The sequence below is a fragment of the Lolium rigidum genome, chromosome 2 (assembly GCF_022539505.1).
Source record: "Lolium rigidum isolate FL_2022 chromosome 2, APGP_CSIRO_Lrig_0.1, whole genome shotgun sequence".
NCBI classification, from domain to species: Eukaryota; Viridiplantae; Streptophyta; class Magnoliopsida; order Poales; family Poaceae; genus Lolium; species Lolium rigidum.
Window position 1 is genome coordinate 147,074,959 of NC_061509.1, and position 27,175 is coordinate 147,102,133.

Genomic DNA, 27,175 nt, shown 5'->3' on the forward strand with positions numbered 1-27,175 from the left:
GGTTGCTGCCCCTGATTTAAATGAACAAGAACCACAACATGTTGAAGAAGAAATTGCAGTTCCACCTCCACCTCCGGTTCAGAGAAGCGATGTTGATTCTGTTGTTTTGGTAGTGCAAAGGGATCCAGGTCTGCGATGCCAAATTTAGGACTATCCTCATAATGATCAAGAAAGAGCTCGTTTGGCATATATGAAGAACGGACCATATCAATTCCACAAAGATGAGTACCCTCTTGATGATGAAGCAAATCATCCACGCAAGTTTCAGTACCATTGGTTTAAGACCTTTCCTTGGTTAGAATACTCCCCTATAAAAGATGCAGTCTATTGTTTTCTATGTTTTCTATTTTACAAGAAGCCACTTGGAAAGAAAGGATCTGATAAGTTTACAGTAGAAGGGTTTAGAAAGTGGAAGAAGGTTAACAATGGAAAGGATTGTGCATTCTTAACTCACATGCTCACATGCGAAAGGATAGAAAATCTCACTAGTAACATATGGGGCATCAATGGCGGTTTGATACTAACGGTTTGAAAATTCGTCAGCGAATGTTTTTTTCTGTGACCGTACCGCGTTTTCGCATCACAGGTGGCGTTTTGGGCCGCTCGGGCCCAAAAATTAGTCACGTCCGAGCTCAAAACGTCAACGATTGTCGAGAAATGAGTGTCGCGGGTGGTGAGCGGCCCGAACTGCGGAGTGAGCAGGGGCGTCACAACAATTGGGCTCCGGGCTGGTGGACACACTCTGCACGCTTCTGTTCACGTACTTTTCTGTCTACCCGCACAACAGTCCAAGGCCTGCAGCACTGGGATCCATATTTGTATGGGGAGACAACCACTTTCTGCACACATGTACCTGCCCTGCAGCACTCGGGCCCGCATGTCAGGTACCGACACGACCCACCTGCGTGGGGCCACCCGTTTCGACAGCCTCCCAGCATGTGAAGTGGGCTAGAACTGTCAGTACCACCAACATGGGTTCCACGTGTCAGTTGCCATGCCAAAAAAAATTGGCGCGCACGTGCAAAGACAAGTGTCTGCCTGCCTTCAATTTTGGACGCCTAGCCCCGCAGGTCAGAGCTTGGTGGGCCTACATAATATGTCGGGCCTACCTGCGTCCGAGGTGCCATTCCTGTCGGGCCCACATGGATATGTGGCATGGCCCCGCATGTCAGGGCGTTGGTGGGCCTGCGTGCCAGAGATTGGTGGCCCCCGCTTGTCAGGTAGATACGGCCTTCCTACAGAGCTTGGTGGGCCGTCCGTTCTGACAGCCTCTTAGCCAGCGAAGTGGATCAGTCCTGTCTACTCAGATAGACAGTATGAAATGTGAATTTTGAGAGTTGGAATCAACTCAAAATGAATTATGGTTGGTTTTTAATAAATGTTTGAAGTTCAAAAAGGTGTTGCCTTGTTATTTTTACTACAATTGATCTACAATAAATTTAGGGTTGAGACCAGTGTAGTTGGATAGATAATTTCATAAGCTTTCGAACAATAGTAAATTCATAAATTTTGGCTTAGTAGATATTTCTCTATTTAATTTTGAACTTGGCATCAGTATTGAATCTAGTTTAAATGAACTAAATCAAATTTGAATTATTGGGCTACGCGGGAAAAGTTAAATGGGCCAGGAGAGTAAAAACGGGCCGGTCCAGAGGGGCTGCCACGCGGGACGCGAGTGGCCTGACGGCAGGGTCCACTCGTCAGCCTCTCTTTAACATTACCGAAGGGGTACGCGCCGCTGGCCGTTGGATCAAAAGGAGATCGGATGGTTCTGGGTCGTCCTCGTCCTCGAGACGAGCTCGACGGAACCCTAACCTACCGGCGGCCATGGGGGTCCAGGGAGGGTCCTTACCGGGGTCCAGCGGGGTCGGCGAGGCGGGAAAACGACGGAGGAAGCTCCAGCGAGTCGAAGGAGGGTCGCGACGGCTCCAGGGAGGCTCGGGAACGCCTTCCCGATGTTGCGGCTACTGCGGCACTCTCCGGTGAAATTCCGGCGAGGTAGGGCTTAATTGGGGAGGGGTAGGAGTCGATGAGGCTCAGGAGGGAGAGGGGAGGAGGATGGTGTGCTCAGAGAGTGAGAGGAGGGCTCCGTTTTATAGCGGGTCGATGAGGCCGAGGGGGCGCCGGTGGTGGTCGATCGGGAGGCTGATGTAGGTCACGAAGGGCCAAGGTAAGGGTTGCGTCCTGTTGGCGATGTTAAGGCGGTCCTAGCGGAGGTCGTGGTGGCACGGGAGAGGGTCGGGAGAGGACAGGCCGTGCAGTGCACTATGGGGCGCTCACGGTGGTGACCATGCCGGTCCTGGCGCGCTCTGGCGTCGTGGGCACGGGCTGGCTAGGGCTGTGCAGTGCATCATCTGGCAGGGGGAAAGTACTGGCAGCTTCCTGGGAGTGAGGAGAGTCTAGTGGACATGATTTGGGGAGCTAAAGGAGGCAGGGGAGCAGTGGTGTGTGACACGGGCCTGACAATGGCATGGCTCGGCTAGTGATCTTCCCTGCATTTTTCTTGGGCTAGGAGGGCATTGCCATCTTCACTGAGGTGAGGCTAGTGTATGTGACATGGTTGGCAAGGCTAGGGAGAGTTAGAGCATGCACAAAAGATCATGGCCAACATGAGTGACATATGCCATGACATAGGGAGACACTTTGGCCATGGCGAGCATGGCAAGGCATGATGATTTTGTTTGAGAGTTGTTAGGGTACCATGTCCACTATAGACGAGCACAAGAAAAGTGGAGTGAGGTGGTGCATAGTGGGTAGGAATAGTGGTTGTACCTTTTTATTAAATAACTTGATCACCATATGTTGGATGCAATGGCCACATTTGTATTTGAATTTGGACAAAATACTTTATGGGTGTGATCTAAATAAATTTTGGCATCACTTGGTGGCCTTGGTTTGAAAATTGGAGTGGGTTTGTGAAAAAATCCAAATTTGGGGTAATCTAGAATCTGATTCAAAGTTGCGACTTTGCATGCTTAAATTAAGAGTTTGACTTTGAATCAGCAAGGTTGACTCACACCAAATTGTTCACCTTTATGTGTACTAGTGATCTGGACAAAGAGATTAGAAAGTTTAGTTTAGAAAAAATAACCAAAGGGGCTCAAAGTAGGCATCATGTTAATTTTGGCAGATTTGACCATTATCATATGTCACTTAGGGTTTTTCATTTTCTTCCCTTTTGTTTTGATTTTCTTTGATCCCAAAGGTTTTGTGTTGTTCTTATGTACTATTTTGAGTTTAGGATTGTGTTTCAACAATTCCAACAAAGAGAGTAGGGCATATGCTCAAATTAGAAATTTGGCCATATACCCACATATGCCTCTATTTCTATTTTATTTTCTTTTTGATTTGTTTCTCTTTGATCCTAATTGCATGATTGTGGCTTAGAAACAATTTCAAATACTTCAAACACACATTCATGGCAATAGCAAACATTTCATTCATTTACATAATAGAAAAGATTTTGAAATAGGCAAGTTTTTATTAACCCTAAAAATTGGATAATTGAAAATAGGGTTCTTATTTGTTTCAAAATTTTAGGGTGTTACACTAAGATTCCAAAGGGGAATAAGATTACACATATAAACATTAAATAGGACCAGGAGTAGGAGGGCCAGCAGCAGGGGCGTTGACCGGGAACATTCCAGGGAAGACGTAGTTCTGGAGGAAGAGGCCATATGCTTTGTGCTTGGCTTTGGTTGCGGGGCGGTGCTTCCTGAATACACTTAGGACTACGCTCAACGCATGCTGGATCATGCTGCGGATGTCCTTCTGGATGATTCTCCCACAGAATGGGCAAAATAGCTCCCCGCGCCTGCGGAAACGAATTTCACCACTCCTCGGCCGCTTCAGAACATAGCGGCTCTTCTTGTCCCATGCGCTCCTCGTTGTCGTCTATATCATTAGAATCCGCCTGTAAATTATTAAGTACATAATCATGTGTTCAATGACAGATCGAATAAAAACTACACTATCATAAACAAACCTTAGAAACCCTAAAAATCAATATGTGTAGAACAAGTAAATGGCAGAACAAATCATACTAAATCACGAGAAAACCCTTTTAACATCAATGAAAATAAGCTGCAACAATTGCAAGTCCAATAAGTATGGACCCATAAATTAATTATATAACTAATTAAAACAACTACATGACAGAATAGTCGAAAGTAAACTATTATCCGACCGTACGGATCCTAGAATCAATTACGTTTACAAGAACAAGGTAGGAGATCAAATCAATCAAGAACTCCGGCAAACCATATGAACAGTAAATAAAACAAATAGGATCGAGGCAGTTTCAGTAAAAGAGCAGTACCTCATCGTCGTCACCCTCGACATCATCCTCGAACAGAACGTTTGGGCCGAGATCATCGAAGGGGTCGATGGCGGCGGCGATAAGGACCGCGTCCAGCACTGGTTCTAGGAAGACCTCGCCGTGGTCGCCTGCAACGCCGTGCGGATCTTCCGCTGGAGCAACGACATTGCTATCCACCTTCTCCTCGACGGCCAGGACGCCTTTTTCGACCGAGGCCGAAGAACCAGACGAGAAGAGGCTGCGGGCGGCCTGGGTGCCCGGTGAAGCCTCAACCGCCGCGACGGCCACTACCGCAGAGGCAACCTCTGCGCAAGCGGCCACCGATTGCTCCGCCTCGTCCGCACGTACGCGCTTCATGCTGCAGCGGTTGGAAGCGAGGAAGTCGGAGGTGTGGTACATGGATGGGGATTTTTCACAGTGTGGGGGATGGGAGGCGCTCGGGAGAGACGATGAGGCCTATGATTATATGGTAGCTACTATTATATAACCTTTGACCCTCTGTATCCAGTAGTGGACGCGTGGGTGCGGCCGCGTGTAGTCGTGCAGTCGTGCGTGTACTCGATTTTCCATTTTCCGGGAAACGTGTAACATTTTTTTCTTAGTCCATTTAACTTCATGTGGGGCCCACTATAATGATTCTTCCAAAAGTCATAAGTAATTCAAAATCTTTCAAAAAATAAATGAGACCTTCACATTTTGATTATTTGTGCCAAATAATTTCCATGAAAAATAATAGCCTTCAAAAAATAAATCTGCCATGCCAATCCTCTCTCAAAGTTCACGTCGTATTGCGACGTCGGTCATGCCCGTCTACTCCAAGTAGCTTCCTCTTGAGCAATTTGTCTTGGTACATTCTTCAAATGAACTAAAATTTGGCACATGGATGCATCATCACATGAAAAATGACGCTACCATTGCATCTTCCATTTTGTTTGAATTTTTTAAAATTGTCATACCCTAACAAAAAAAAGGGAATGTTCCTTCTATGAAGAATGTATCAGAAACCCATTACCAAAACCTGGGGAGGGGGCACATGGTGGTGTGATGATACAACATATTTGGACCACACAACACCATTTGGACCAACCAAAAAAGTTTCAACCACCCTACACAAACCCTGGTCAACCCTAGTTTGACCAATATTCCAAAAGTCGTTATTTGCGTCGGATAATGTCCATGAAAAAATATAGCCCTAAAAAATAACCTCCTTCCCCAATCGTCTCTCAAAGTTCAGGACGCTAGTGCGATGGTCATGCCCGTCTACCCCAATTAGCTTTATCTTGACCAATATGTCACCTTACATTGTTCACGTGAATCTAAATTTGGAACATGGGCGTATCATCAAATCCATGGAAAATGAAGCTACCATATTGTCTTCCCATTTTTGTTTGAATTTTTAAAAATTGTCATATCCTAAACACAAACTTACACCTGGATTTCCTCAATAGTTCACATGACACAACGATCATGGGATCTCCTTTGATACCACTCCGAGAGTCACTCATTTCTTCTGAGCTTTAATTGGAATATTATATGCATGATATCTATAAACTACCAAACTCCCTGGCCAATGGAACAAAGGTCCTTAGCCAACACATGGGCCAAGAGATTGACTTTCGTACGGTGCACAGCGTGTCGCCATTGCTTTGGGAAATTTCCCTACCTCAACGGGTGTCATGTGCCCGCTGTTCGCCCCCATATAGCGCATGCTCTGTGTGTTTCTCTTTTTGGCACCGCCATCGGCAAAGAGATGCATCATGGATCATGACTAGCGAGGATTTTCTACAACACGCCCATATAACTTAGCAAGTCCTATATATATACCAAATATAGGGGAGAGAGAGATGGAAGAAACTTGCTCCAGCAATATATCATTGACTACAAGATATACCATGATATTACTATTTAAAGTTCAAAGTTACATTTTTTCGAAACAAAATAAATTTTTAAACATTCATATTATGTTGACTACAATTCCTAGAATTTGCAAATGAAATTTTGAAATACTCAAGAAAAAGCGAAATTGAAAAATATTACATAAATAGCGCGACAAGAAGACAAAAAGCACAAAATGATAATGTTCACATAGAAACATGTCCTTTTTTATCTGTGTGTTTATTTCGAATTTATATTTGAAATTTCCAAGGAATGTAAGTACACATCTTGTGAACACCCCCAATTTAATTATCTTTATATGCTTGCAAATTTGAATTTTAGAAGCGGTACCATGTCACATGTAAGGTACCATTGGATTTCCCCGTCCCCTATTTGCACCCCCAACGGAGACCCCACTCTCCCATATGGATTGTGTTTGTGGAGGTGTCCCCTCTCCATGTCTTAGAGCAAATATATAATAGTATAGCCAACTGCTAGCTATAAAGTGAGCGTGGTAAGTGATGACCCACAAGTATAGGGGATCACAACAGTCTTCGCGGGAAGTAAAACCCAATTTATTGATTCGACACAAGGGGAAAAAAAGAATACTTGAAAGCCTTAACAGCGGAGTTGTCAATTCAGCTGCACCTGGAAACAGACTTGCTCGCAAGAGTTTATCGAGTAGTAACAGTTTCATAGCAGTAGCAGTAGTGAAATAACAGCAGCAGAGTAACAAAGACAGCTGTAGTGATTATAGTAAACAGCAGGATTAAAATACTGTAGGCACAGGGATGGATGACGGGCATTGCATGGATGTGAGAAACTCATGTAACAATCAAAGCAGGACATTTGCAGATAATAATAAAACGGTGTCCAAGTACAAAGCAATCCATAGGCATGTGTTCCGTATATAGTCGTACGTGCTCGCAATGAGAAACTTGCACAACATCTTTTGTCCTACCAGCTGGTGGCAGCCGGGCCTCTAGGGAATCTACTGGATAATAAGGTACTCCTTTTAATAGAGTACCGAAGCAAAGCATTAACACTCCGTGAACACATGTGATACTCACATCACCGTCTTCCCCTCCGGTTGTCCCGATTTCTGTCACTTCGGGGCCTCGGGTTCCGGACAGCGACATGTGTATACAACTTGCAGGTAAGATCATAAAACAATGAATATCATGATCAAACAATAACATGTTCAGATCTGAGATCATGGCACTCGGGCCCTAGTGACAAGCATTAAGCATAACAAGTTGCAACAATATCATCAAAGTACCAATTACGGACACTAGGCACTATGCCCTAACAATCTTATGCTATTACATGACCAATCTCATCCAATCCCTACCATCCCCTTCAGCCTACAGCGGGGGAATTACTCACACATGGATGGGGGAAGCATTGCTGGTCGATGGAGAGGCGTCGGTGGTGATGATGGCGATGATCTCCTCCAATTCCCCATCCCGGCGGAGTGCCAGAACGGAGTTTCTGGTTCCCGAGACGGAGTTTCGCGATGTGGCGGCGTTCTGGAGGGTTTCTGGCGACTTCGACTTTCTGGCTCACGTTTTTAGATCGAACCCTTTAAGTAGTCTAGAGGAGGGCGTCGGAGGCCAGCCGAGGGGGTCACACAGTAGGGCGGCGCGCCCCCCTCCTGGGCCGCGCCGGCCTAGTGTGTGGGGCCCTCGGGCCTCCACCTGGCTTGCCCTTCTGGCTCCCTGAGTCTTCTGGTAATGTAGGCCCTTTGGTATAAATTCCGAGGATTTTCCCGAAAGTTGAATTTCTGCACAAAAACAAGACACCAGAGCAATTCTGCTGAAAACAGCGTTAGTCCGTGTTAGTTGTATCCAAAATACACAAATTAGAGGCAAAACAATAGCAAAAGTGTTCGGGGAAAGTAGATACGTTTTGGACGTATCAACTCCCCCCAAGATTAGCTTATTGCTTGTCCTCAAGCAATTCAGTTAACAACTGAGTGCGATAAAAGAACTTTCACGAACACATTTGCTCATATGATGTAAATATTCTCATGATATGGCTAACACTTAGGCAGTTCATAATAAAATACATGCAAATAATATCATCTAATGGCTATGTCAATCATGGAAAGGTACCAACAATTAATAATAAGCATCATAAATCATGTCTATAAGCAGGATTGCAATGTTCATAAAAGGGTATGATAAAGTGGTATCTCGCTTGCCCGTATTTGATCAGCAAAACATAAATGCTCAAACACCTCTGAGGTTCATAGAAAGACTAGAAATAGAGATTGTCAAAGATAAAAGCATCAAAGTTATACCACAGTCAATCATATTTTGGGACAAGCATATTATACTAAGAATGATAGTTGTCCTCTCAAGAAAGTGCTCAAAGAAAGGATGAAGACACAACATAAAAGTAAAAGATTGACCCTTCGCAGAGGGAAGCAGGGATTAACATGCGCTAGAGCTTTTCATTTTTTTAAAACAGGAGTAAAATTATTTTGAGAGGTGTTTGTTGTTGTCAACGAATGGTAATGGGTACACCAACTACCTCGCCAACCAGACTTTCAAGAGCGGCTCCCATGAAGGACGTTATTTCTACCAGCAAGGTAGATCATCCCTCTTCTCTTTTGTTTACACATGTACTTTAGTTTTTATTATGAGTGACACTCCCCCAACCTTTGCTTAAACAAGCCATGGCTAACCGAATCCTCGGGTGCCTACCATCAATCTCATACCATGGAGGAGTGTCTATTTGCAAAATTAAGTTGCTTACTGATGAATCGAGCAAAACATGTGAAGAGAATTATTAATGAAGTTATTAATTGGGGCTGGGCACCCCGTTGCCAGCTCTTATTATGAAAGTCCGTCAAAAGTAAATGACAAGGTTGAAAGATAAACACCACATACTTCATCATGAGCTATAAAACATTAACACAAATTGAGAAGCATTTTGAAGGTTTAAAGGTAGCGCATGAGAATTTACTTGGAATGGTTTGAAATGCCATGCATAGGTATTTATGGTGGACACTTTAGAACAACTTGGTTTTCAGGGGTTTGGAAGCACGAGCAGCATTCCCGTTCAGTACAAGTGAAGGCTAGCAATAGACTGGGGAGCGACAAATCAAGAGAGCGATCCATCGTCATAATCATGCTTGCGGCAAAATAAATTAACGGAGGCATAAAAGTGATACAAGAACTACGAAGCAATGTAAATCATCGAGGCTTAATTGACTTTTGTTCAGTCATATGCATGCGTGAGCATGTGCCCGATCGATTCAAATGAATTATTCGAGAGGAGGATACCACAATGTCATACCTATTTATGAATAAAACAATGCAAGCAAACATCCATGACATGCTACTCATATTAATAAATTGGAGCTAAACATGAGAGATCATGAACTACTAGACTTTCTTAAATGACGTATACCTCACATGAACCAACTAAGCATGCTCACATGGATGAGTATATGTACAAAAATGAAAACAAATAGAGTTCATACCAGCCTCTCACCACGGTCGAATTGTCGTAGATCGTCATTATTGCCTTTCACTTGTGTAGCTTGGATAATATGAAATGAAAACCACGCTCCAGCGACCGAAGACCATTGAACTCATAATGAACTTTAAAAACCAAAGAAGAACAGCAAATATTTTTGGTGTTTTCAAATTGGAAACAAGAACAAAGGGAAACAAGCAAACAAAGCAAAATCTTTTTGGATTTTCTTATAGCAAACCAACGATAGCAAATAAAGCAAAATAAATGCAAGAAACCAAAATAAGCAAATGGTGAAGAGAAACAACAGAAATATTTTTGGTCTTTTTGTATTTTATGAAAGAAACAAAGCAAAAACTAGAAAATGAAAACTAGAAAAGTCACATAAACACAAAGCAGCAGAAATTCGTCAAACTTGACGACGATACGATGAATCGATTTTTAAGAAATTCTTCCGCTGCTCAAATCGAAAAGTGTTCAACTAATGAAAGTTAGATAACAACCTGGGGAACATGTAAACAAATTGGCTTCGCAAAATAACGTTCTGGCTATTTTTGAGAATTTTTTTAGTAACAGTCCAGAATCTGTTTTCAGGCAGCACCTCCCCAAATATCATCTCCCTCTTATTAGAAAACCACTTAAAGATGCTAAACAAGTATATACAAGTATCTAGCAATCATAATATGCAAAGAATGAGTGATGCCGGTATACCTCCCCCCAAGCTTAGGCTTTTGGCCTAAGTGGAGATCAATCCCATGGTGCCCATGAAGTAGCACCTCCGTAGTATGAAGATGCATCATATTCCGGGTATGTGCTGGAAGAAGCACCCGGATACGTGACAGTGTAGTCGTAGGAGGGCTCGGCGTCCTCGGAGTCATGTTGCTGGTGGAAGCCTTGTATCTTCAATTTCTCATCCACCTCCTCCTTAGAGCGCGACCATGGTTTCCTGTCAATACTGAACAAATCTGGCTGTGGAAAAGGGATTTCCCTCTCATCCCCGTCAGCAAACAACATTCTATAGACCATATTATTTGAACTAGAGTCAGCTGTAACGAATTGATGGCTTTTCATAACAGCAATATCAAGCCTTATAGGAGTTAATGGCACATCGGTAGGATCAAGAGGAAGTTCTAGATGTGATAGAATGCGTGATGCAATAATTCCTCCAAACATAGGCCCCCTACTAGACAAGCGGCGAGCAATAAGAGCACCAAGATGATAAGGTGTCTCTCCAGTGAGTGCAGCAATTAAGAAAGCAAGATGATAGCTAGAAATATTGCTAGTGTTCTCCCTACCAAGAATGCTAGTAGCAATGTAATAGGCAAAATACTTAATGGCGGGGAGTTGGATTTTTCTTATCTTGCCACGCTGAATGGTGCGGCAATCATCATTGGTGATCTCTCGATAGAGCTCCAACAAGGCCCTAGGGTTGTCCTCAATCCTCCTTGCTGTACCTACAGGGGCAATTCCCAATGCAACACAAAAATCTTCCAATTTCATAGTAATATGATTACCATAGTGCTTGTTGTCGAACTTGAAGCTCTCAACAAAGATTTTGGTGAGCATGAGGTATTGCTTCCTTTCATCTCCCATATAGGCAGTTAAGCCAGCCTTATCAACGAGGGTAAAGAAATCATCCAGCAACCCTGCATTACTCAAAAAGTCATAACATGGGAAAGATGAAGCGTTGGGGACTCCATTGTCTTCTTCGGGCTCGAAGCTTGGCGCGATGACATCCTCATTGTAGTGAATCGAGTGGCGGTCCTAGAGGGCCTTCCCGTGCTTGTCGTCTCTCTCTCAAACACTTCTCCAAAGTTAAAATTATCCATCTTCCTTTTCTGAAATTTTTCAACAAACATTATAAAATTTGATTTGGTGACATATAATTGAGGGAAACTACCATAGGAACTTACTAGAGTACTAATCATGCATCAAAACTAGTTTCTACAACTTAGAACAATCATGCAAGCTCACTAAACATGTTACCTACAGCAGCAAAATATTCAAGATATACTCAACCAAACAAAATTCTACTTGGATAATCGGAGGAGTCACATACCGGAGAGCAAATGTGCCAAATTTCAGACAGAAATCTGGGCTGAGCAAAGAGATCGAGAAATCTTGAGCTCTTGAGCAGAAACGCGAGTGAGAGGAAACTGGTGCGAGTTTTTTCGGGAGAGAGAAGAGAGTGTGGGAGGAAGAGATGAAAAAAAGTGGGGCAAAGGGGGACCCACACGCCAGGGTGGTGCGCCCCCCTTGCTGGCCGCGCCGGCCTGTGGGGTGCCACCCTGGGGTGCCCCACTGGTCATCCCCAGGTGCTCCCAGGTGCGTCTTCGAAAAATAGGACCAACGGTATAATTTTTGTGAATTTTTGAAACTTTGAAAAATGCACATTTCTGGGTATTAAGTTTATTATTACTGGACAGGAAAAAGATTTTGAAATCTCTAATTAACTAAGGAACTTTGCAAATCAAAAGTGCTACAGCAAGTAGAACAAGTGGAGGAAGAAAGAAATGTTGTTTACCTCCTCTATGCATATAAAAGGTATTTGTTAACAAGGTTGATCAAGTCTTGCCACCAAATAAATTTTACATAGCATAAGAAGAAATAAACCTCAAATCAATCATGTTACCTTGAATTGTATTGATATGGATCCAATCATAAGATTTTGATATCCTTCTTTAGGCTCATATATAGGACAATCAATAGTTCCCACTTTGATAGTTCTCACATTAGAAATGGTATTAACTCCACATACTTTATCAATCCTCTTGGGGAAATAAACGGTATGCTCCTTGTCATCGACATTGAAAGTAACCTTTCCTTTATTGCAATCAATAACAGCCCCTGCGGTGTTAAGAAAAGGTCTCCCAAGAATAATAGACATATTATCATCTTCAGGCATTTCCAACACAACAAAATCAGTTAATATCAAGCGGTTATTAGTAACTTGAACGAGGAACATCCTCACATATACCAACAGGAATAGCAGTAGATTTATGAGCCATTTGCAAAGATATATCAGTAGGTATCAACTTATCTAAATAAAGTCTCTTATAAAGAGAAAAAGGCATAACACTAACACCGGCTCCCAAATCACATAGAACAGTTCTAACATAATTATTCTTAATAGAACAAGGAATAGTCGGTGTACCTGGGTCGCCCAACTTCTTTGGAACTTTGCCATTGAAAGAGTAATTAGCAAGCATAGTGGAAATCTCCTCATTAGGGATTTTCCCTTTGTTAGTGACAATATCTTTCATATACTTTGAATAAGGAGGCAATTTAATAGCATCAGTCAAAGGGATTTGCAAGAATAAAGGTTTCATCCAATCGCAAAATTTATTATAATGTTCTTCTTCCTTTGATTTTAGTTTCTTAGCGGAAAAAGGCATTTGCTTTTGAACCCAAGGTTCCCTTTCATTACCATGTTTCTTAGCAATAAAATCTTCTTTAGTATACTTTTTATTTTTAGCATGCTTTTCAGGTTCATCTTCAACTTCTTCTTTATCAGAAGCATCATTCTTATCATTATCATTATCATGTTCATTACCACTTTCGGTTTCAGCATCGAAATAGAAATACTATTTGGATCATTAACGGAGTTCGGAGGGTTCTACAACATTTTTATGTTTCTTCTTCTTTTTCTTAGAAGGAGCACTAGGTTCAATTCGTTGAGAATCTTGTTCAACTCTTTTGGGATGCCCTTCGGGATATAGAGGATCTCGGGTAGAGACACCGCCTCTAGTTGTTACTTCATAGGCATGTTTCTCTTTAGAATTATTTTTTAACAAGTCATTTTGCACTTTAGTGAGTTGATCAATTTGAGTTTGAACCATTTGAAAATGTTTAACAAGCATCTTAACATCCTTGGAGGTTCTCTCCACAATATCATGCAAATTGCTAATAGCTTGAGAATTTTCCATTAGATGATTCTCTACTCTCATATTAAAATTTTCTTGCTTAACAATATAATTATCAAACTCATCTAAGCATTGAGCAGGAGGTTTTGAATACGGAATATCTTCCCTAGTAAAGCGTTAAAGAGAGTTTACCTCGATCATGGATGAAGGGGGAATTATCTCACATATATCTTCTATGGGAGGTAAATTCTTCACATCTTCGGATTTAATACCTTTCTCCTTGAGAGACTGCTTGGCTTCCCTCATATCTTCATCATTTAATTTAATTAAACCCCTCTTCTTCAATATTGGCGTCGGAGTTGGTTCAGGTGTAGTCCAATCATCATGATTCCGGCCTATTTTAGCCAATAATTTTTCAACTTCAGTCGAAGTTCTTTTCCGAAAACACAACCAGCACAACTATCCAAATATGCTCTAGACTCAACGGTTAGTCCACTATAAAATATATCAAGTAAATCATGCTTTTCCAAATCATGTCCAGGTCGAGCTCTGATAAGAGAGCAAAATCTTGCCCAAGCTTCTGGCAATTTCTCTCCATCTTCCTGGTCAAAGCTATAAATTTTCTGCAAAGCAGCATGTTGAGCACTAGCAGGAAAGTATTTCCGAAAGAAAACATCAAGCAAATCACCTGGACTTTTAATAGAGCTGATGTCTACGGGTGCTTCTATTCTTGTAGACAGTGTTGGGCCTCCAAGAGCAGAGGTTTGTAGAACAGCAGCAAGTTTCCCTTAAGTGGATCACCCAAGGTTTATCGAACTCAGGGAGGAAGAGGTCAAAGATATCCCTCTCAAGCAACCCTGCAACCACAAAGCAAGAAGTATCTTGTGTCCCCAACACACCTAATACACTTGTCAGATGTATAGGTGCACTAGTTCGGCGAAGAGATAGTGAAATACAGGTGGTATGAATATATATGAGCAGTAGTAACGGCACTCGAGAAAATAGCTTGATGCTACAACTGGCGTGTGGTTGATGGTGGAAATATTGCAGGCAGTACAGATGCAGTAAAACAGTAAACAAGCAGTGATTGCAGTATTTGGGAACAAGGCCTAGGGATTATACTTTCACTAGTGGACACTCTCAACATTGATCACATAACAGAATAAATAGATAAATTCTATACTCTACACTCTCTTGTTGGATGATGAACACCACTAATTGTGTAGGATTACACGAACCCTCAATGCCGGAGTTAACAAGCTCCACAATATTCGATATTCATGTTTAAATAACCTTAGAGTGCACGATAGATCAACACAACTACACCAAGTACTAACATAGCATGCACACTCGTCACCATCACACTATGAAGGAGGCATAGATCACATCAATACTATCATAGCAATAATTAACTTCATAATCTACAAGAGATTACAATCATAACCTACGCCAAGTACTACACGATGCACACACTGTCACCATTACACCGTGCGGGAGGAATAGAGTACTTTAATAACATCACTAGAGTAGCACATAGATGAATAGTGATACAAAACTCATATGAATCTCAATCATGTAAGGCAGCTCATGAGATCATTGTATTGAAGTACATAGGAGAGAGATTAACCACTTAGCTACCGGTACAACCCTTAGCCTCGAGGGAGAACTACTCCCTCCTCATGGAAGACAGCAGCGGTGATGAAGATGGCGGTGGTGTCGATGGAGATGCCTTCCGGGGCACTTCCCGTCCCGGCGGCGTGTCGGAACGAGACTCCTGTCCCCGGATCTTGGCTTCGCGATGGCGGTGGCTCTGGAAGGTTTCTCGTACCGTGGCTTTTCCGTATCGAAGATTTAGGCCAGGGACCTTTAAATAGGCGAAGAGGCGGAGTCGGAGGGTCGACGAGGCGGTGACACAATAGGGGGGCGCGGCCCACACCCTGGCCGCGCCGCCCTGTCATCTGGGGCCCACAGGGCTCTCCTCTGGTGGCTCTCGGGTGTTCTGGAAGCTTCGTGGGATTCTAAGATGCTGGGCGTTGATTTCGTCCAATTCCGAGAATATTTCCTTACTAGGATTTCTGAAACCAAAAACAGCAGAAAACAGAACCGGCACTTCGGCATCTCGTCAATAGGTTAGTTCCGGAAAACGCATAAAATCATCATAAAGTGTGAACAAAACATGTAGGTATTGTCATAAAACAAGCATGGAACATAAGAAATTATCGATACGTCGGAGACGTATCAGTATCCCCAAGCTTAGTTCCTACTCGTCCTCGAGTAGGTAAACGATAACAAAGATAATTTCTGAAGTGACATGCTACCAACATAATCTTGATCATACTATCGTAAAGTATATGAGATGAATGCAGCGATTCAAGACAATGGTAATGCAATGAGTAAACAATTGAATCATATAGCAAAGACTTTTCATGAATAGTACTTTCAAGACAAGCATCAATAAGTCTTGCATAAGAGTTAACTCATAAAGCAATAAATTCAAAGTAAAGGCATTGAAGAAACACAATGGAAGATTAAGTTTCAGCGGTTGCTTTCAACTTGTAACATGTATATCTCATGGATAGTTGTCAATGCAAAGCAATATAACAAGTGCAATAAGCAAGCATGTAAGAATCAATGCACAGTTAACACAAGTGTTTGCTTCTAAGATAGAGAGAAATGGGTAAACTGACTCAACATAAAAGTAGAAGAATGACCCTTCGCAGAGGGAAGCATTGATTGCTATATTTGTGCTAGGGCTTTGGTTTTGAAAACAAGAAACAATTTTGTCAACGGTAGTAATAAAGCATATGCATCATGTAAATTATATCCTACAAGTTGCAAGCCTCATGCATAGTATACTAATAGTGCCCGCACCTTGTCCTAATTAGCTCGGATTACCTGGATTATCATCGCAATACATATGTTTTAACCAAGTGTCACAAAGGGGTACCTCTATGCCACCTGTACAAAGGTCTAAGGAGAAAGCTCTCATTGGATTTCTCGCTTTTGATTATTCTCAACTTAGACATCCATACCGGGACAACATAGATAACAGATAATGAACTCCTCTTTTATGCATAAGCATTTAGCAACAATTAATTTTCTCATATGAGATTGAGGATATTTTTCCAAAACTGAAACTTCCACCATGATTCATGGCTTTAGTTAGCGGCCTAATGTTCTTCTCTAACAGTATGCATGCTCTAACCATTCAACTAGTGGTAAATCTCCCTTACTTCAGACAAGACAGACATGCATAGCAACTCACATGATATTCAACAAAGAGTAGTTGATGGCCTCCCCAGGAACATGGTTATCGCACAACAAGCAACTTAATAAGAGATAAAGTGCATAAGTACATATTCAATACCACAATAGTTTTTAGGCTATTTGTCCCATGAGCCATATATTGTAAAGATGAAGAATGGAAATTTTAAAGGTAGCACACTCAAGCAATTTACTTTGGAATGGCGGAGAAATACCATGTAATAGGTAGGTATGGTGGACACAAATGGCATAGTGGTTGGCTCAAGGATTTTGGATGCATGAGAAGTATTCCCTCTCGATACAAGGCTTAGGCTAGCAAGGTTGTTTGAAGCAAACACAAGTATGAACTAGTACAGCAAAACTCACATAAAAGACATATTGCAAGCATTATAAGACTCTACATTGTCTTCCTTGTTGTTCAAACACCTTACTAGAAAATATCTAGACTCTAGAGAGACCACTCATGCAAACCAAATTTTAACAAGCTCTATGTATTTCTTCACTAATAGGTGCAAAGTATATGATGCAAGAGCTTAATCATGAGCACAACAATTGCCAAGTATCACATTATTCAAGACATCATACCAATTACTACATGTAGCATTTCCCGTTTCCAACCATATAACAATTAACGAAGCAGTTTCAACCTTCACCATGAACATTAAAAGCTAAGAACATATGTGTTCATATGAACCAGCGGAGCGTGTCTCTCTCCCACACAAGCATTTATTCAAACAAAAACAAAAGCAAACAGACGCTCCAAGTAAAGCACATAAGATGTGACCGAATAAAAATATAGTTTCAAGAGAAGGAACCTGATAATTTGTCGATAAAGAAGGGGATGCCTTGGGCATCCCCAAGCTTAGATGCTTGAGTCTTCTTGAAATATGCAGGGATGAACCACGGGGGCATCCCCAAGCTTAGAGCTTTCACTCTCCTTGATCATAGTATATCATCCTCCTCTCTTGACCCTTGAAAATTTCCTCCACACCAAACTCGAAACAAACTCATTAGAGGGTTAGTGCATAATCAAAAATTGTCAACACCCGGATTTTTAAGTCCGAATGCCTATTATTTCATACATCGCAATCCCAGGAATATTGTTGTTGCGAGGCATAATAGTTAAGTATCACAGTCATCATTCAATACAAACCATAATGTCTTACAATTGGAATCACATCATCCATATTACACGAATAGATGATCTAGTAATCATCGAACAAACACAAGTTCATAGCGGAAGCGTAAGATACAAGGACTCTCGAGTCCACGAGGCCAACGCTTGACGTCGGAAGACTCCTAGTTGTCGTAGGCGTCCTGCTGGTCATCTCCTTGTTCATCTTCATACTCTGGCCATTTGAATAGCCAGGGACAAAGCCGTGAGTACTTCAAGTACTCGCAAACTAATACTAGTGTAAGTGCTAGACAATTCTAGTAAGGTTTGCTCAACGCTATTTTATTTGCATAAAGCCAGTTTTAGTTCACCAGTATTTGAGAAAAAGCTTATTCCAGTACTAACTAACTCAAGTGGGAACATTAGTGTCATTCCCACCATTCAAGTGGTGATTTCAATTCAATTCACCACTTCACAAGTCATTTCACCAACATTTCAAATATTTGACATCAGAAACTGTATGGCCTTTCCAACCGTCCGTAACCGTGGACGCGGCTATTCGAATAGATTGACACTCTGCAGAGGTTGCACACTTGTGCCACAACATTTGATTTCATCCGTCGGGATTACCCCGAATCATCGTAACACAGTACGCGGATCATCAACCATAACCTTTCATTTATAAATCCTAGTATGAGCACCTCTCCCCATGAGCTTGGCCTCCCAGTGAAGACCAAGCTTGTCAACCTGGGAACTGCACAGGGCTTGGCCGTACAATTCACCTCAATTTCACATCATTTCTCAACAACGGAGGCAGCCTCAAGCGTAACCCCTATGATGTGTGTTCAGAGGGAACCCATACTAAAATGCATAAACTTCCAGTTAAGCCCTACCCATAATCAGGTATTGTGGGGGTACTCAATATTGGAAAGGTATCGCATTCAAACCAATATCATTTTTATCAAAAATAACCATTTTCTCTTGGTCATATTCACCTTCAAAGATCATTCAATGGAATGCTTCATCATTCCAAGGTTTCAAATTCAGTTCAAGTCACATTGTTCCCATCTGGAGTAGTCAAGTTTTATTTCATTAGCACTAGCTCTAAATCATGAGGGGTGCTATCTTGCTTTGCTTGATTGAGACTAACTTCACTACTCTAGTAAACCTCTTTTACTTTAACCAAAGTTAACTATAAAAGTAACCTCTTGAGAAAACAAGTAAAAACTTGTAAGGTATAAACTTGGGGTAGGCTTATGTAATAAAAGATAAGATTCATGGTGCCTTGCCCCAAAGGGCTTTGCACTTTGCAAGAATATTAGCTTTCCTTGGTAGTTCTCAAAATTCCCCTCCTCCTCCTGCTGGTAGCAACCTTCTTCTTCCGTGTACTCACCGGTGCTAGCGTCTAAATTTAAATACGAGTATAATTACTCAACTAATTCAATGGCTATTCCATACATCACCTATAATCACACAAACTATTCTATGCACACAATTAATCTAATTAGAGTGCATGGGTTGTGTTGCTTGAGGAGGTTTAATTTCCTTTTATTTAATATGTAAATGATAGTTTCCATAGGGTTCTCGAGAAATAATATCCTCTCATTGAATCTTCTTAAGATTTAATTTCCTCAAACCATTATACATGAAATCATGTTGACATAAGTCAACCATTCATCATCCTCATTTGAGGAATTGCTTTAAATGAGGTAGAATACCTCATACCATTTAATAATGCCTATTATGATTTAAATTCACCAAGAATTTCATTTGATAGTATTTGACCAGGGGTCAATACTTCATATGAAAGTATTTGGGACAAGATTTAAATGAAGTGAAACACTTCATATAACTTGCATAATAGTTTTGGACAATATCAATTACATAAACTAGTCATATTGTCCATTAATTACACTAAGGCATGATCATGCAAAGTGACCACACCATTTTCTTGCATAAACAATTAGTGTAAGTCAAATGTGAGCTATTGGAGTTGGAATTAACTTAATATCTATTTTGGTTGATTTTTAATAATTATTTGAATAGGGAAAAGTCCCTGCCTTCTTCTTTTTATCAGATTAATTCTACAACTAATTTTGAGATGGGACCAGTGGCATATTGTAGATCTTTTCTCTAGCTTTCCAACAACATAAAATTCATCAAATTTGGTTGGGTAGATTTGAAACTATTCAATTTCTAAAACAGGTTCAGTATTTAAATTTATACCCAATTTATTTAACAGGATTTGAAAAATGGGCCGGCGGGAAACTGAGTGGGCCGAAAGATTTAAAACGCCAGAAGGGCCAGCCCAGTAACGCTGCGGGCCAGCTGACAAAGGGGCCCGCACGTCAGCGACTCTATCTTACCGAAGCGGTACAGATGAACGTGGGCGGTTGGATTAGATGCAGATCGTGCGGTCGTGGCGCGTCGTCTCCGTCGAGGGGAGGGGCTTGCTGGAGCGGCGGCGGTAGGGGGTCGGCGGCGAGCTGGGACTCCGGCAAGGGTCGGCGACGAGGCAGGAGGAGGTTGTCGACGACGGCGGAGCTCCTCGAACCAGTCGCAGGTCCTGGGGTGGCTTCTAGCTCCGGTTGCTTCTACGGCGGCGCACGGGCGGCGATGTGGCAATTGGACGGCGGCGCTGCGCAATGTCGAGGGGAGAGGGTGTGAGGAGGCTCAGAGGATGGAGGGAAATCGATTGGCGTGCTCAGACGAGGAGAAGGAGTGCTCCTTTTATAGCGCGCAAGGTGGCCGGGATGTGAGCGGCGGGGTCGACAGCGGAGCGGCTGTTCCGGCGAGGGAAGGGGGCTGGCGAGGTAGGCTCGAGGTAAAGGACGCCTAGGCGGTGCTAGCGAGCTAGAGGGCGAGGTGGGGGACGGGCTGCTGAGCGAGCGCGACGACGAGTCCTGGCGGCACGGGCGCGGAGAAAACGGTGAGCTGGTCGTCGGCGACGGCGCTCGCGTGAGCAAAGGGGCGTGTCTGGCGGGATCCTGGTACGGTGGCGAAGCTCAACGTGGTGCATGGGGGTCCAGGGGAGGCTTAGCTTGTCGGGGCGGCAGGTGGCCTGTGGGTGCCCGTGGCGTGCGCGCTGCGACGTCCACGGCATGCCTGGCCGCCATGGGCGCGAGTTGGTCTGGTGCTTGCCCGCTTCCTCCTCGACCACTGGCGATGCTAGATGATGTAGGGAGGCATGGTGGTGAGCTGGGGCACCAGGGCCAGGATGGGAGAGGAAGGAGAGGAGAGGGAGAAGAACATGGCCGGCATGGTTTGGTCTAGGGCTAGGTTAGTTGTCCCCTTAGGGTTGCTATGCATGGACTAGGGTGAGAAAGGTCAAGGGAACAATGTGGAGGGATTTGGGGCAGGTTAGGGTAGTGTAGATCACTATTTGACATAGCGTCAAATAGTGCCATAATTGGGAATTTGCACATTTGTCCAAATTTAAGTGAGTTCAAAATGGTTGCAAGACTTGAATTGTGTGTGTTTGGTTAAGTCATAAATGATCAGAGAAGATGAGAGGTGGTGGTGGAAATTTCCAATTCAAAATATTGCAAAAATTGCTAAGTGTGAGATTGTTGAATATGATAAAATGTTCCAACTTTGGATGAGCATAGCATTTGATCTAGAAAGAATTTGGCATGGTGATCTTTACAAAAAGTGTTCACCTTGATGTTGTCTTGGATGAGGTGCAAAGAGTTAGCAAGATTTATTTTGAAAAATTTGAATTGCAGGGGCTCAAAGTAGTGATCAGACTATAATTGGCAGATTTGACCATTATCATATGTGAGCCAATTTTAGTTTGAAATTCATTTGAATTGTGTTTCTTTGATTCCAAAAGTTGTAATAAGTGCTTAATATCATTATTCAGCTAATGGTGAAGACCAAAATGGTCTAGGGTCAAAATTTATAAAAATGGCATAAGCCATATGTGAGGGTTTTGTGAATTTCCAACTTTTATTCTTTTATTTTTCTTTGCTTCATTTTGACAAGAGTGAGGTTTATTTGGTGTTATATTGAGTTGGGTGAAAGTTTCACACCATTTTGAGGCAATGGAAGTGGCTAGGTCAAGATTTGATAATTTGGCTAAGTGCCACATATGCCTCTATGCATATGTTGGATTTTATTTTGTTTTTCACTTGAATTGGTTGATAGGTGCTTTGTTGAGTGTGTTGAAGTATTTCAATTCATCTACTGAAGGTAGACAAAGCAAAGCTCATCATTTTCAAAAAGTAGCCATAGGCTTGCATATGCCTTTGTCTTAAATAAGATCTTTTCTTTTTATTTTATTTTTCAAAGATTGATGACAAGGGGGATGAGGTTTAGGGTTTAGTAAATTTTGCAATGGTTCACCACCATTTAGCAAAGTAAGAAGAGGTAGGGTTCAAGATTTACATATTAAGGCTATAGGCCCACCTATGTCTTTTTCTTTAATTTAGGTTTCTCAAAATAGATCCAAATGATTTTTGAGAAGGTTAGGGTTTAGGGTTTTTCTTGTTTGATTTCTTTCTATTTTCATTTTTATTTGGTTTGTGATCTTCACTTGATCACTTTAGGGTTTTAGGGTTTATCACATAAGCATAATAACACTCATCATGGCAAAAACACAAGTAATAGGTATGAGCACTATGCATAGCACTCTATATAGGAAAAGTTTTTGTTGGTTCTCATTTTTGGAAAAAGGAAATTTATTTTCTCTTTGTTTTGAAATTTGGGGTGTTACAAACCCTTCCCCCTTAAACAAATCTCGTCCCGAGATTTTAAGAAAAGTTAGGTTCCTAAGAGAGATTGGGCGATATGATTTAACAGGAAGACATACTTGGCATGTTCTGAGGTGCTTCTTGGGCCTCGGTGGCCGTCATGTTGTAGTAGCGGCCGTTGTTGTTCTGGTTCTTTCTTGCTGCAAAGCGGCGTTGGTTCTGAGCAGGTGCAGCGGTGTTGGCGGCAATCTTGGCGAGTCTCTTGGGGCACTCATTGGAGTAATGCCCAACCACTCCACACTCATAACAAGTGATGGTGGCCTTGTCCTTGTTGGCGACGGGGATGGCGTTGCTTCCAGTCCTAGGGCCAGTGTTGTTGTTGTTGTTTTGTTGTTGTTGTTGTTGTTGTTGTTGTTGTTGTTGTTGTTCCCGTTGTTGTTGTTGTTGTTGGGGTTGTTGTTGCTGGTGTGATTGTTTGTTGTTGTTGTTGTTGCCTCCGGGCTTCGGGGGTCCTCCGTGGTTGTTGGTGTAGTTTGTGCGGTAGTTCTGGGCAGGGGGCTTGTTGTATTTTGGGGTATATCCTCCAGATGAGTTGTTGCGGTACTTCTGGGTATTGCTGGACCCATGTTGGTTCATCATCCGGCGTTTGCGGTTCTCGTTGGCTTGGTGAAGCTTCCCTTCCATCTGGATGGCGGAGTCCACCAGGGCTTCCAGGTCAGCAAAGGGAATGTTGACCAGTACGGTCTGCATCTCGTCATGTAATCCGTTCAGAAATCTTTCCTTCCGCTTCTCATTGGTGTCGGTCTCGTCCGGGGCGTACCTTGATAGAGTAAGAAATCTGTCGCGGTATTCTACCACGGACATTCTGCCTTGCTTGAGTTCGCGGAACTCATCTCGCATCATCTTGATCAGTCCTTGGGGCACATGGTACTTGCTAAACTTTAGCTTGAAGTCTTCCCAAGTCATCATCTGTCCCGCATTCATTGCGCGGGTGCTGGTCCACCAGGCTCGTGCAGGTCCTGACAGGTAGTGGGTGGCGAACAGTACTTTCTCGGTGGCTTCAACTCCTGCCACCTCCAGGTTGTTCTCCATTGTCTGGAGCCAGTCATCGGCATCGAGGGGCTCTTCGGTCTTGTTGAAGATAGGTGGGTTGGTGTTCTGAAAGTTCTTCGAGTTTTGACCCGGGGTGGTCGTGGTTTCCATGGCCGTTGTTGTTCTGAGCGAGCTGTTGCAGTGCAGCAATGTTGGCTTGGCGTTCAGCTCTCTCGGCTTCTCGGTCGGCCATCATCATCTCTAGCATCTGCAGCATGGTGTCTTGGGTGGCGTTGCGGGTTGGTGGGGCCATCTGAACATCGGAGTGGATGATAAGATAAGAGGGAAATTTCTACGGTTTGTTTGAATTAAAGTTCACAAAGTTCAAAACTTGAAAACTTGAGTAGTGTTGAGGGGGTCAAACCAACAACACTCTTTCATTCATACCAAACATCACACATTACAAATCTAACACACCGTTGGTTTGAAGAACCATTCATTCGCTCTACGATACAAGGGGATCCTGATATAACTCACACCTACCTAAGTGCTGGAGTGATACAACTCTTCGGGGTGGAGTCTTCGTTGTCACGGGTAATGTGCTTGGCGAGAGGCGAGGGCGTTGTCCAACTCCTTGCGGTCTTGTACAGCATGAAGTCGAGGTGTGCTACATAGTGGTTCATCTCCGTGTGCGGGGGCATGGTCATCGGTCTTCCCATGGGGTCATGTCTTGGGTAGTAGATGAAGCGAGTGTTCTTGATCTTGTTCTCATTTTGTCCACACAAACGGGCAATTGCTTCTTGCATAGCTCTGACTAGTCCTTCCTTCAGGGTGTTTCCTGTTACAGAAAACCATATGGTTTCCCATATCGGGGCTTCAAGCTTTCTTCGTAGGTCCGCAGAAACTTCCCACCGAGGTGGTCCTCCGGAGTGATTGTTGAGGGGTGTTCCGAAGAACTCGGGATACGGGCGTCCTAGATAGTCCACTAGTTGCTTCAAGTCTTTCTCGAACATCAGGTTTCCTCCGTGACCAAGCTGATAGAATTCCCATTTGTACTCCATCTATGAACAATGAGGATGAGTAAGTTAAAGAAGTGATCAAGTGTGTAAAGTTTTATGTAGTTCTCAAAGGAAAAAGTAGAGCCTAAAATTCTCATTTTGAAAAAGATCTCAAGGATAAGAGTGAGAATAAGTTTTCATAAATATTCACTTCATTTGTTTTGAAACTAAGTTTTGCAGACGTCCATTCTAACTAGGGTCTCCTAAGGTCAAACAATGGCTCTGATACCAACTTGTCAACACCCGGATTTTTAAGTCCGAATGCCTATTATGTCATACATCGCAATCCCATGAATATTGTTGTTGCGAGGCATAATAGTTAAGTATCACAATCATCATTCAATACAAACCATAATGTCTTACAATTGGAATCACATCATCCATATTACACGAATAGATGATCTAGTAATCATCGAACAAACACAAGTTCATAGCGGAAGCGTAAGATACAAGGACTCTCGAGTCCACAGGCCAACGCTTGACGTCGGAAGACTCCTAGTTGTCGTAGGCGTCCTGCTGGTCATCTCCTTGTTCATCTTCATACTACGGCCATTTGAATAGCCGGGGACAAAGCCGTGAGTACTTCAAGTACTCGCAAACTAATACTAGTGTAAGTGCTAGACAATTCTAGTAAGGTTTGCTCAACGCTATTTTATTTGCATAAAGCCGAGTTTTAGTTCACCAGTATTTGAGAAAAAGCTTATTCCAGTACTAACTAACTCAAGTGGGAACATTAGTGTCATTCCCACCATTCAAGTGGTGATTTCAATTCAATTCACCACTTCACAAGTCATTTCACCAACATTTCAAATATTTGACATCGGAAATTGTATGGCCTTTCCAACCGTCTGTAACCGTGGACGCGGCTATTCGAATAGATTGACACTCTGCAGAGGTTGCACACTTGTGCCACAACATTTGATTTCATCCGTCGGGATTACCCCGAATCATCGTAACACGATGACGCGGATCATCAACCATAACCTTTCATTTATAAATCCTAGTATGAGCACCTCTCCCCATGAGCTTGGCCTCCCGAGTGAAGACCAAGCTGTCAACCTCGGGAACTGCACGAGGGCTTGGCCGTACAATTCACCTCAATTTCACATCATTTCTCAACAACGGAGGCAGCCTCAAGCGTAACCCCTATGATGTGTGTTCGGAGGGAACCCATACTAAAATGCATAAACTTCCGGTTAAGCCCTACCCATAATCGGGTATTGTGGGGGTACTCAATATTGGAAAGGTATCGCATTCAAACCAATATCATTTTTATCAAAAATAACCATTTTCTCTTGGTCATATTCACCTTCAAAGATCATTCAATGGAATGCTTCATCATTCCAAGGTTTCAAATTCAGTTCAAGTCACATTGTTCCCATCTAGAGTAGTCAAGTTTTATTTCATTAGCACTAGCTCTAAATCATGAGGGGTGCTATCTTACTTTGCTTGATTGAGACTAACTTCACTACTCTAGTAAACCTCTTTTACTTTAACCAAAGTTAACTATAAAAGTAACCTCTTGAGAAAACAAGTAAAAACTTGTAAGGTATAAACTCGGGGTAGGCTTATGTAAGAAAAGATAAGATTCATGGTGCCTTGCCCCAAAGGGCTTTGCACTTTGCAAGAATATTATCTTGCCTTGGTAGTTCTCAAAATTCTCCTCCTCATCCTCCTGGTAGCAACCTTCTTCTTCCGTGTACTCGCCGGTGCTAGCGTCTAAATTTAAATACGAGTATAATTACTCAACTAATTCAATGGCTATTCCATACATCACCTATAATCACACAAACTATTCTATGCACACAATTAATCTAATTAGAGTGCATGGGTTGTGTTGCTTGAGGAGGTTTAATTTCCTTTTATTTAATATGTAAATGATAGTTTCCATAGGGTTCTCGAGAAATAATTTCCTCTCATTGAATCTTCTTAAGATTTAATTTCCTCAAACCATTATACATAAAATCATGTTGACATAAGTCAACCATTCATCATCCTCATTTGAGGAATTGCTTTAAATGAGGTAGAATACCGCATACCATTTAATAATGCCTATTATGATTTAAATTCACCAAGCATTTCATTTGAGAGTATTTGACCAGGGGTCAATACTTCATATGAAAGTATTTTGGACAAGATTTAAATGAAGTGAAACACTTCATATAACTTGCATAATAGTTTTGGACAATATCAATTACATAAACTTGTCATATTGTCCATTAATTACACTAAGGCATGATCATGCAAAGTGACCACACCATTTTCTTGCATAAACAATTAGTGTAAGTCAAATGTGAGCTATTGGAGTTGGAATTAACTTAATATCTATTTTGGTTGATTTTTAATAATTATTTGAATAGGGAAAAGTCCCTGCCTTCTTCTTTTTATCAGATTAATTATACAACTAATTTTGAGATGGGACCAGTGGCATATTGTAGATCTTTTCCCTAGCTTTCCAACAACATAAAATTCATCAA